This window comes from Puma concolor, chromosome F2, assembly GCF_028749965.1.
Source record: "Puma concolor isolate L17-30 chromosome F2, mPumCon1.1.hap2, whole genome shotgun sequence".
NCBI lineage: Eukaryota > Metazoa > Chordata > Mammalia > Carnivora > Felidae > Puma > Puma concolor.
The window spans coordinates 36,608,469-36,616,731 of NC_141684.1; the positions used below are offsets into that span (position 1 = coordinate 36,608,469).

General features: G+C 48.2%; 1 long non-coding RNA gene across 1 annotated transcript; it reads left to right on the forward strand.

Moving 5' to 3' along the window:
* The first annotated feature begins 2,112 nt into the window (after positions 1-2,112).
* LOC147571944 (uncharacterized) lies at positions 2,113-3,851 on the forward strand. The gene is made up of 2 exons (XR_015246765.1): positions 2,113-3,310; positions 3,345-3,851. It is a non-coding gene; the product is annotated as an uncharacterized LOC147571944 (long non-coding RNA).
* Positions 3,852-8,263: the final 4,412 nt, after the last annotated feature.

An 8,263-nucleotide genomic window follows, 5' to 3' on the forward strand; every position in this document is an offset into this window, starting at 1 on the left:
GTCAGCCCCGCTCTGTCATTACACGCCACCACAGAGGGCACCAGAAGCAGGCTGGCTGTTCATCCTCCATCACCGATGTTGGTACAGTGTCAGGAGCCCAATCCAAATCAGACAACCCTAAAATTTCCGCCCGTTTATTCCATGCACATAAGCCACCTTTTTAGCACCAAGAAATTTTGTATCTAGACCAGATCTTTGAAGTCTTCCAGTGCAGCCTCTTTATTTTGGACACGGGGCAACTGAGGCACAGAGAGGTCCAGCCATTTGCCCAACATCACACAGCTCATAGGTGAGCCGAGCTCCCAGGTCTGTGTGGCTCCAAAACCTTTGATCCTTCTGCCTCACTGCTGATGATTGGGTCCAGGCCCTCTCCACGCCTTTTCCTGCTCAGCTGCCTTGCACTGGTGTCCTGCTAATTAGGAGGCAATGTCACAGACGGCCGGGAAAGCGTTCCAGGCATGGGAAGCCAGCTATTGTATCCCTCCCTGGGTCTCGGCTCCACTGTTTGCCATCAGTGTAGGTTTCTCCAGACCGAGCTGTTCCATCACTTCTTCCTGCAGGTGCTTCCTCAGTACCCTCTCCCGGATGCTTTCCAGTGACACAGTCCCCTGGTCGGTGCCTCTTTTATGTAAATGGGACCTCCCCAAAGTGGGACTCCTCCAACTTGTTCGTCATCCTTGCTTTCCCAATGTCCATCAGTTCCACCGCTGTCCGCCTTGTCTCCCAGCCCCCCAAATTCTGTCGCCTTTGCTTCTCCTCCTCCCCTTCCAGCTCCCGGCACCGAAGCAATTTCTGTCCCAGCTCACCCTCTTTCTATTCCCATGACTCAGTATTTTTTTTTTACCTTGACTGTGGACATAGTCCTTTAACTGGCTTCCTTGCCCCACATCTCTCCAGAAATGCTTTCTTAAACTCCAACAGCTACATGAGGTCTGATGGCTGCTGTCCTCACTCCCTGGACAGAGGAGCTGCCCGTCCTGGATTCCAGTTCTGCTGTGCCTCTGCCAGCCCTGTGGCTTTCGGTACATGATTTATACCTTCGGCCCCAGTTTCTTCACTTACAAAATGAAGATATTGAACAAGACAGTCTCTAAAGAGATGCCTCTGGTTCTGAGCTGTTAGGTCTCCCCCCTCTGGTCTGCCCACCAGACTGCTTCCAAAGAAATCTTTCTAAAACACTGATTTTTCCCCCCGTAATATCCTTCAGTTGTCCCTCTTTTCACATAAATGCCAATCTCCATAGCCTGGCATTATGGATGCCCTACAGGTTGGTGCCGAACACCCCCCCCCCCCTTGCCTTATTGTTCCCCACACTCAGGCCAAACTCAGCTACTTGCTTGTGGTCACACTCTTTGCACCGAGCACCGTCTGCCTTGTGCCGTAAGCTTGCCGGCAGGGGCCACACCTTCTTCACCCTTGTCTCTCGCACAACACCAGGCACGGAATAGGCACTGAATAAGCAGTTCTCGAACGAATTTATTCAGCCCAAAAATTGCACTAACATTTTTTTGGCCATCATATCCTATCCTTGATTCCTACTGGGCTTCTGGTCAAAATCCTTAAGCTTTTAAAAAATATAATCTTTAATTGAGTCTTCTTTTGTCCTTTCCTTTTGCCCACCCTTTGAGCTGATATTCAGAACTTCATCTGTTAGTTTAATTTTCGTCCATTGTACTTGTCTTTACAAATGTTTTGTTGTTGTTGTTCTTGATTCTCTTATCTAGTTTATTGGTTTCCCATTATGTTAGCCACAGGTACAATGGGTATACTGACCGTTCCACTGAAGTTACTGATAGTAATGTTGAACAGGAGAAAGACAAGTATGGCACCTCATTCTCTAGCTTGACAATGACCTCTTATCTAGCAGTTTTGGGATATGGTTGTTTAAATTTTTTTTTTTTTCCAACGTTTATTTATTTTTGGGACAGAGAGAGATAGAGCATGAACGGGGGAGGGGCAGAGAGAGAGGGAGACACAGAATCGGAAACAGGCTCCAGGCTCCGAGCCATCAGCCCAGAGCCCGACGCGGGGCTCGAACTCACAGACCGCGAGATCGTGACCTGGCTGAAGTAGGACGCTTAACCGACTGCGCCACCCAGGCACCCCGGGATATGGTTGTTTAAACACATACGACTAGTTGCTCATTTTATTATAAGTCATTGCGTATAGAGACAATGAAGAATAACCTATACATTCATTCAACTCATTTATTAGTGATTTATTATATTTTAGTACTCGTTTTATTTACTTCATTTTAATTACTCGTATTTATTAACTCAGTCATCACACGTGAGCCTGGGTGTTAGGCTTCGTATAATATAAAACAATGATGAAGATTTGGCCCCTGTCCTCTTCGAGCTGCAAAGAGCAAGTAGGACTCCTCCACAGACCGGTGTAGTCCAAGGTAGAATGGGGGTAGGTCAAAGGGCTTTGAGAGTCAAAGGGTGGAAAGGCACGTGTCTGCCTGGACGAAGACTTACAGAATGAGTAGGACTGTCGTCAGTGAGGACGAGGATATTAAGTGCAGGCTAAGCTGCTGTACCAAAGGGGTCCACCAGACAGACGCTTTACTTCGCTGGTAGTTCATTTCTCCCTCAACAGTCAAGGTAGGTGATCCAAGTCTCTCTGCTCTGTCCTCAATATGAGGTTTCCACTTGTGTGTTCAAAGTGACCGCTCCAGCCCTCCCCATTGCCAGCCAGGGAGGCAGGGAGATAGAGCCCAAGACGAACCGCTCAGTCGTTTTAAGGATATAACTGGGAAGTTGCTTATGTTGCTTGTATCCATGTCGTGTTGGCCGGCGCATAGTCCCATGACCACCCCCAGTGGAAAAGGAGTCTGGGAAATGTAGTTTTTCACGGGGTAGCCCCATGCCCAGCCAAAACTATTACTTTTGAAGGAGAAAACAGATTCGGGGAAGGCAATTAACAGTCTGCCACAGGGAGAAAGAGAAGGATTCCATGTGAGGAGAAAAACTGTGAAAGAGAGAGCTGGTGGACTAAATTCTCAGCTGACTGGAAGCAATCGGGGACATAGGTTTGGATTCAGTAGAAAAGAAGTCAAAACTTAAAGAAGAAATGCACTGTCTGGAGAGCTAGAATCCTTCACCTCTGAAAAAACAGTCAAGGAAAATGGTAAGAAGAATTTACACTCAAAGGGAGGAGGTACAAAAGGTCAGCCCTTCTGACTGGTGGCTGTGTGAGTGGAGGTGGGGTGGCGAGGAGAGGTATGGGAGACTCGGAGCCTAGAAACTGTTCAGAAGACGACAATACGAGCCCGGACGTGAGGAAATAAGGGTGATAAGGAAATAAGGTGATAAGGGTGATAAGGAAATAAGCAGGAAGAGTGGACTGGAAGGAACGAAGTAAGAGAGAAACACAGCTTGGTTGTCCACATGTGTGCCTCCCGGCAGGCAGCTGGGGGCAGGGAAGGGCAGAGCTGGAGGGCACCAGAGCCTGGCCTCCTGAGGGGTTCAGAAAGGGGGCCAGGGGGCCTCCAGAAAGCTCTGCCTTTGCCGTGGTCGGGCACGGGCTTTGCTGCATCTTCCCAAGCCCAACGAATAGAACCCGGTTCTTTCTGGGTAAAACAAAGAGCATCACAAGAAGCTCTGTTCCTGAGAAGGCGTCTTGTTCATGAGCAGGTGTTTTTTCCTCCATCCGTCCCGATTTTCATTTCTGTTTACGTCCAGTAAGAGCATTACTGAATGTTAAAATAACGTGGCCTGTTTTCCCCTGCCCCTTCCTCGGTCGCCAGAGGTAGGTAATCTGTTCTGGAAATGCACCTGTTCTCTGGATTTATACGGGCTCTGATAGGACATGTTTGTGTAACAACAAAAATCATTCCCTCTGGCAGATACCTTGATGCCCTGCGTTCTGTTCACGAGGGATATTTCGCATCTGTTCAGTAGTAGCATTTCCCCCACTAACCAGATTCCCTAGGGTGGCCAGGTTGTATTCCAAATCAAGGAAATCAGAGCTTGTCACTCCTAACGGTTGGTCAGGGCCATGTCTAAAGGGTTGGAGCCCTAGATGGAAGTACACAAGCAACCCCTGCAGATCCCTAAGAGAGGAGAGGCAGACAGTTGGCAAGGGCCTCCAGCAAAGGTCGTTCTTCCCCTCTCTGTCTAAGGCATTCCCGTCTGGAAGGCAAGGACATCGTAGCAGCTTTGTTGTACTGAGCACCTGCTTTGTGCCAAGCGGTGGCCTGGGGACTTAGGTGCATGATCTCATTTGTCCCTCACGATCGTCCTATGTGTCAGGTTCTCTCTACCTCCCTTTTTAAAGAAGAGGGATCAGAAAGGTCAAGTGACTTGGGCAAGGTCACATAGGATTCGAACCTCACTCTGCTGGATTCCAGAGTTCAAGCTCTTAATTACTATACCGAACTGCCTAGACGGAGTATGTATTCTGATGCTGTATTGGCTGTTTCTCTGCCTCTTGGGCATTGTCAGCCAGGACGATGATGCCGCACAGGGGGAGGGTTTCCAGGAGGAGATCGGGAAGAACAGGAGCAGGCAGAGCCTGAACCTGGGCCCTGGAGGGAGGTGCAGGGGACAGAAGGGAGCTTAGCTGAGGGAGCACATGAGTCAGGTGGGCAGATTTACTCCCAGGGAAGTTGGGTGGCATGGGGGTGAAGAGCAGAGGTTCCGAAAGCAGGGCGCCTGAGTTCACCCTTGCTGTGTGGCCTTGGCCAAGGTAGTCACCCTTTCTGTGCCTCAGTTTTCCCCTCTGTAAAATGAGCATAAGAACAGTATCCATCTCACAGGAGTGTCATGAGGATTCAGCAAGGGAATATATCTGAGACAGGCTGTTGCCCCCGCATACCCCTCTTTCTTCCTTTTCCATAGTAATGACTCCCAGTTTTGAGCTAGGCATGTGGCCTCCCAGAATAAAGACTATACTTTCCAGCCTCCTTTGCAGCTCTATCTGGCCTTATAAGTACGGCCAATGAGGTACAAGCAGATGTTATGTGGCCACTACCCGGAGAGGCCAGCTGGTATCTACTCTTTACTCCCTTTTTCTTTTTTGTCCTTCTTCCAATCTGCTGCCTGGAATGGTGGATGTGATGTCTAGCATTCTGCCTGCCATGTCGAGAATGAGGCCAAGAGTCTTTTTTTTTTTTTTTTTTAAGTTTATGTATTTATTTTGAGAGAGTGTCAGTGGGGGAGGGGTAGAGAGCGAAGAGAGAGAGAGAGAAGCCCAAGCAGGCTCTGCGCTGTGAGCACAGAGCCTGACACGGGGCTCAAACTCACGAGCCATGAGAGCAAGACCTGAGCTGAAGTCAGGAGTCGAACGTTCGACTGACTGAGCCCCCCCAGGCACCCCTGAGGCCAATACTCTTTTTTTTTTTTTAATTTTTTTTTTAATTATAAAAAAAAAAATACAATACACGTGACATAGAAAATAGATGCTAATCGACAGTTTCTATCACAGATAAGCCTTCTGGCCAACAATAGGCTATTAGTAGCTACGTTTTTAGGGGATCAAAAGTTATACACGGATTTTTGACTGCACAGGGCGATCAGCACACCTGACCCCCCATTGTTCAAGGGTCAGCTGTAAAAGAGAGCTATGGAAAGCAGAGGAGAGAATTGTATCAGAACGCCAGGTTGAGGCTGGTTATTAAAACTTAGCTCTGAGTTGCCTGGCTGCTTCTACTTTGAAATAAAGAGAAGCCTTCTCAGCCTTTTGAGCAGAGGTTTCCTGTGGTGCAGGGGGTTTTGTAAGGCGGTTGAGTCTTGCACTCCTGGATGGGGAAGAAATAAGTTCATTAAGGAAGCCATTGCAGGAACCCAGGTAGGAAGTGTTAAAGGATGATGGCAGTGGAAAGGGAGTCAGGGAACAGATATGGAAGAGAATTCAAAGGAGCTAAAGAGGACTTGACAAGAAATAACTATGGGGATAAAGGAAATGCAGATGTCAGATATTACTGAAGCTTCACATCCAAGCAATTATAGTAGTTGCTTCCTTCAGATGTCTGCTACTAAAATGCTGTGTAACAAACAATGCCATAATCTCAGTGCATTACAACAATAGGCATTTACTTATTGCTTATGGGTGTGCAGGGGGCTATGACTCTCCTGGGTGAATGAAACTAGCAAAGTGTGGCTCCAAGCTGCCAGTTGTATTCAGGTCTGTTCCAAGTGTCTCCTCATTCCGAGAGGCTATCCAGGCAACTTCATCTTGTGACAGGTGGCAGAAATGCAAGAGACTAAGCCAAGCCATGAAGGCATATCTAAAACCCCTGCTCACATCACTTCCACTAATTTCTATTAGCCAAAGCAAGTCATGTGGCTAAGTCCAAAGACAATGGGGCACGGAACTATCAGTCAACTCTTCTGGTGCTGGAAGGGTCACATGATGGGAGGAACAAAGACTAGGGACCAATAACCCAATCTGCCATCACAACTAAAATAAGAGTGATACCCCGACATGGGAATTCGCAGTAGGGCATTAGGTTTCTTACCACAAGGCACACCTGTGCTATGACAGACATCTGACCAGCCGATGGGTTTTTTTCCCCCTGCATTTTTCATCTTTCCCTCATCCCCTCACACACTACAGATAGGGTCCTGCTGTCTGTCCTACAGTCACTCCTGAGATCAGCCTTGCAACGGACATTAGTGGCTCGGCCATCATAACAGCTATCAATATTGGACCTGCTACTAGAAATAAAAGACTAGAAGAAAATAGGCCAAGAAGGTATTACTATGGTGGGACTCCTGGCTATTTTAGGTCTTTGCGGATTTTCCAGACCTTCTTCGATGACCGTATACAAATTTTATAATTTCAAGAATTCTTTTAAATGATTTTTGAAAAAAAAAATATCTTGTCATTGGCTCAATTCTATTGCCATCCTTTGCCAGTAAATATCTAAAGAAAAAGTCTATGTGAAGCATTAGCACAGTGCACCTGCCAAGCCAGGCCTTCCTTGTAGGAACACACTCATCAACTAACACGAGGGTAGTCAGTGTCATTCTAATACTAATTTCTCAGACATGGTTTGAGCATTCTCACCCCCTAAATTTGGGGGCGGTGGGCAGGGAGATTTTTAGATGGAATCCAAAAGAGCCAACAGAGAGTTTCCTCTTTTTTTGCCTCTCTTTCTTCCTTTAGTTGCTGTTTTGGCCGTCTCAGAACAAAGTCAGGCAGGAAGTCGGCACAAGATACCTACCAGCTATGGACTTTGTCAGTTTTCCAAATGCTCTTCTGCCCCAGGGATGCACAGACCCTCAGGCAAAACCACCCCTGCAAAGAATGCTCTGCTGGGATCACTTCTGCCAGCCAAAGCCCCATTCTTTCAGGCACAGGGGAGCAGGTTTTGACTCAAAGGAGCCCCGGAGCCACTGACATAAACCCTGCTGTGACCTTGCCCCCACCCACCACCCTCTCCTTTCTCATAACTAACCTCCCATAAGACTCCCAGAGCCATTGACTTCCTCTTCCTCACTTCTCCGCAGGCAGCCTGGCTTATTCCTCCCACCTCTCCCTCTAGGGATCCTACCCTATGGGTCATCAACAAACTTCTTGTCAAGTTCAAAGGCCAGTGCCCTTGGCCCCTTGGCTGTACGTGAAATCCTCAACTGTTCATTCTTCAAACTTTTCTTCCCTTGGTTTCTATGAAATCAAGCCTCTCCTAGTTCTCCTGGTCTCTCTCTGAACATTCAAGTTCTTGTTTCTTCCTCCTCGCAGCCTTTGCTTGTTGTCCGTGATGTCTCCCTCCGCCCACCGGTGTTCTCTCCCCCACACCCTCTCGGCACTGATTCTTTCTTAGTGTCAGCCATGATTTCCATGATCTACATGCCGATAACTCCAGCCCAGACGTTTCCCCTCTGACTTCTATTTCCTGGAGGTGCTGGTCCTCACATGGGTGTCGCGTGGGCCTGAGATCCGCCAGGTCCAGGGCTGAATTCATCTCCCCATCAGGGCTCTTTGGCTGCAAGCAACAGGGACTGACCCTGACTTGCCGGTGCACGGAAGAGACTAATTGGAAGGATTGCAAGATGGTTCCTAGAATCAAGGGAATCACTGGACAGCCTGGCGTCTGGTAGCCTGAACAAGGCCACTGCCCAGATTCAAGCTCCCGGGAGCAAATTTGACACACCCAGCTCAGATCATGGCCCCACTCCTTGGGGTCTGTAATCAAAATAAAGTGGAATGAGAGACGCAAAAGGTCTCAGACAAGACAGCAGCCACCGAGCCTTCCAAGTTTGTTTTTCTTCTGGACCAGAAGGGAGTCTCTCTCTCTTTGTCTCTCTCTGTCTCT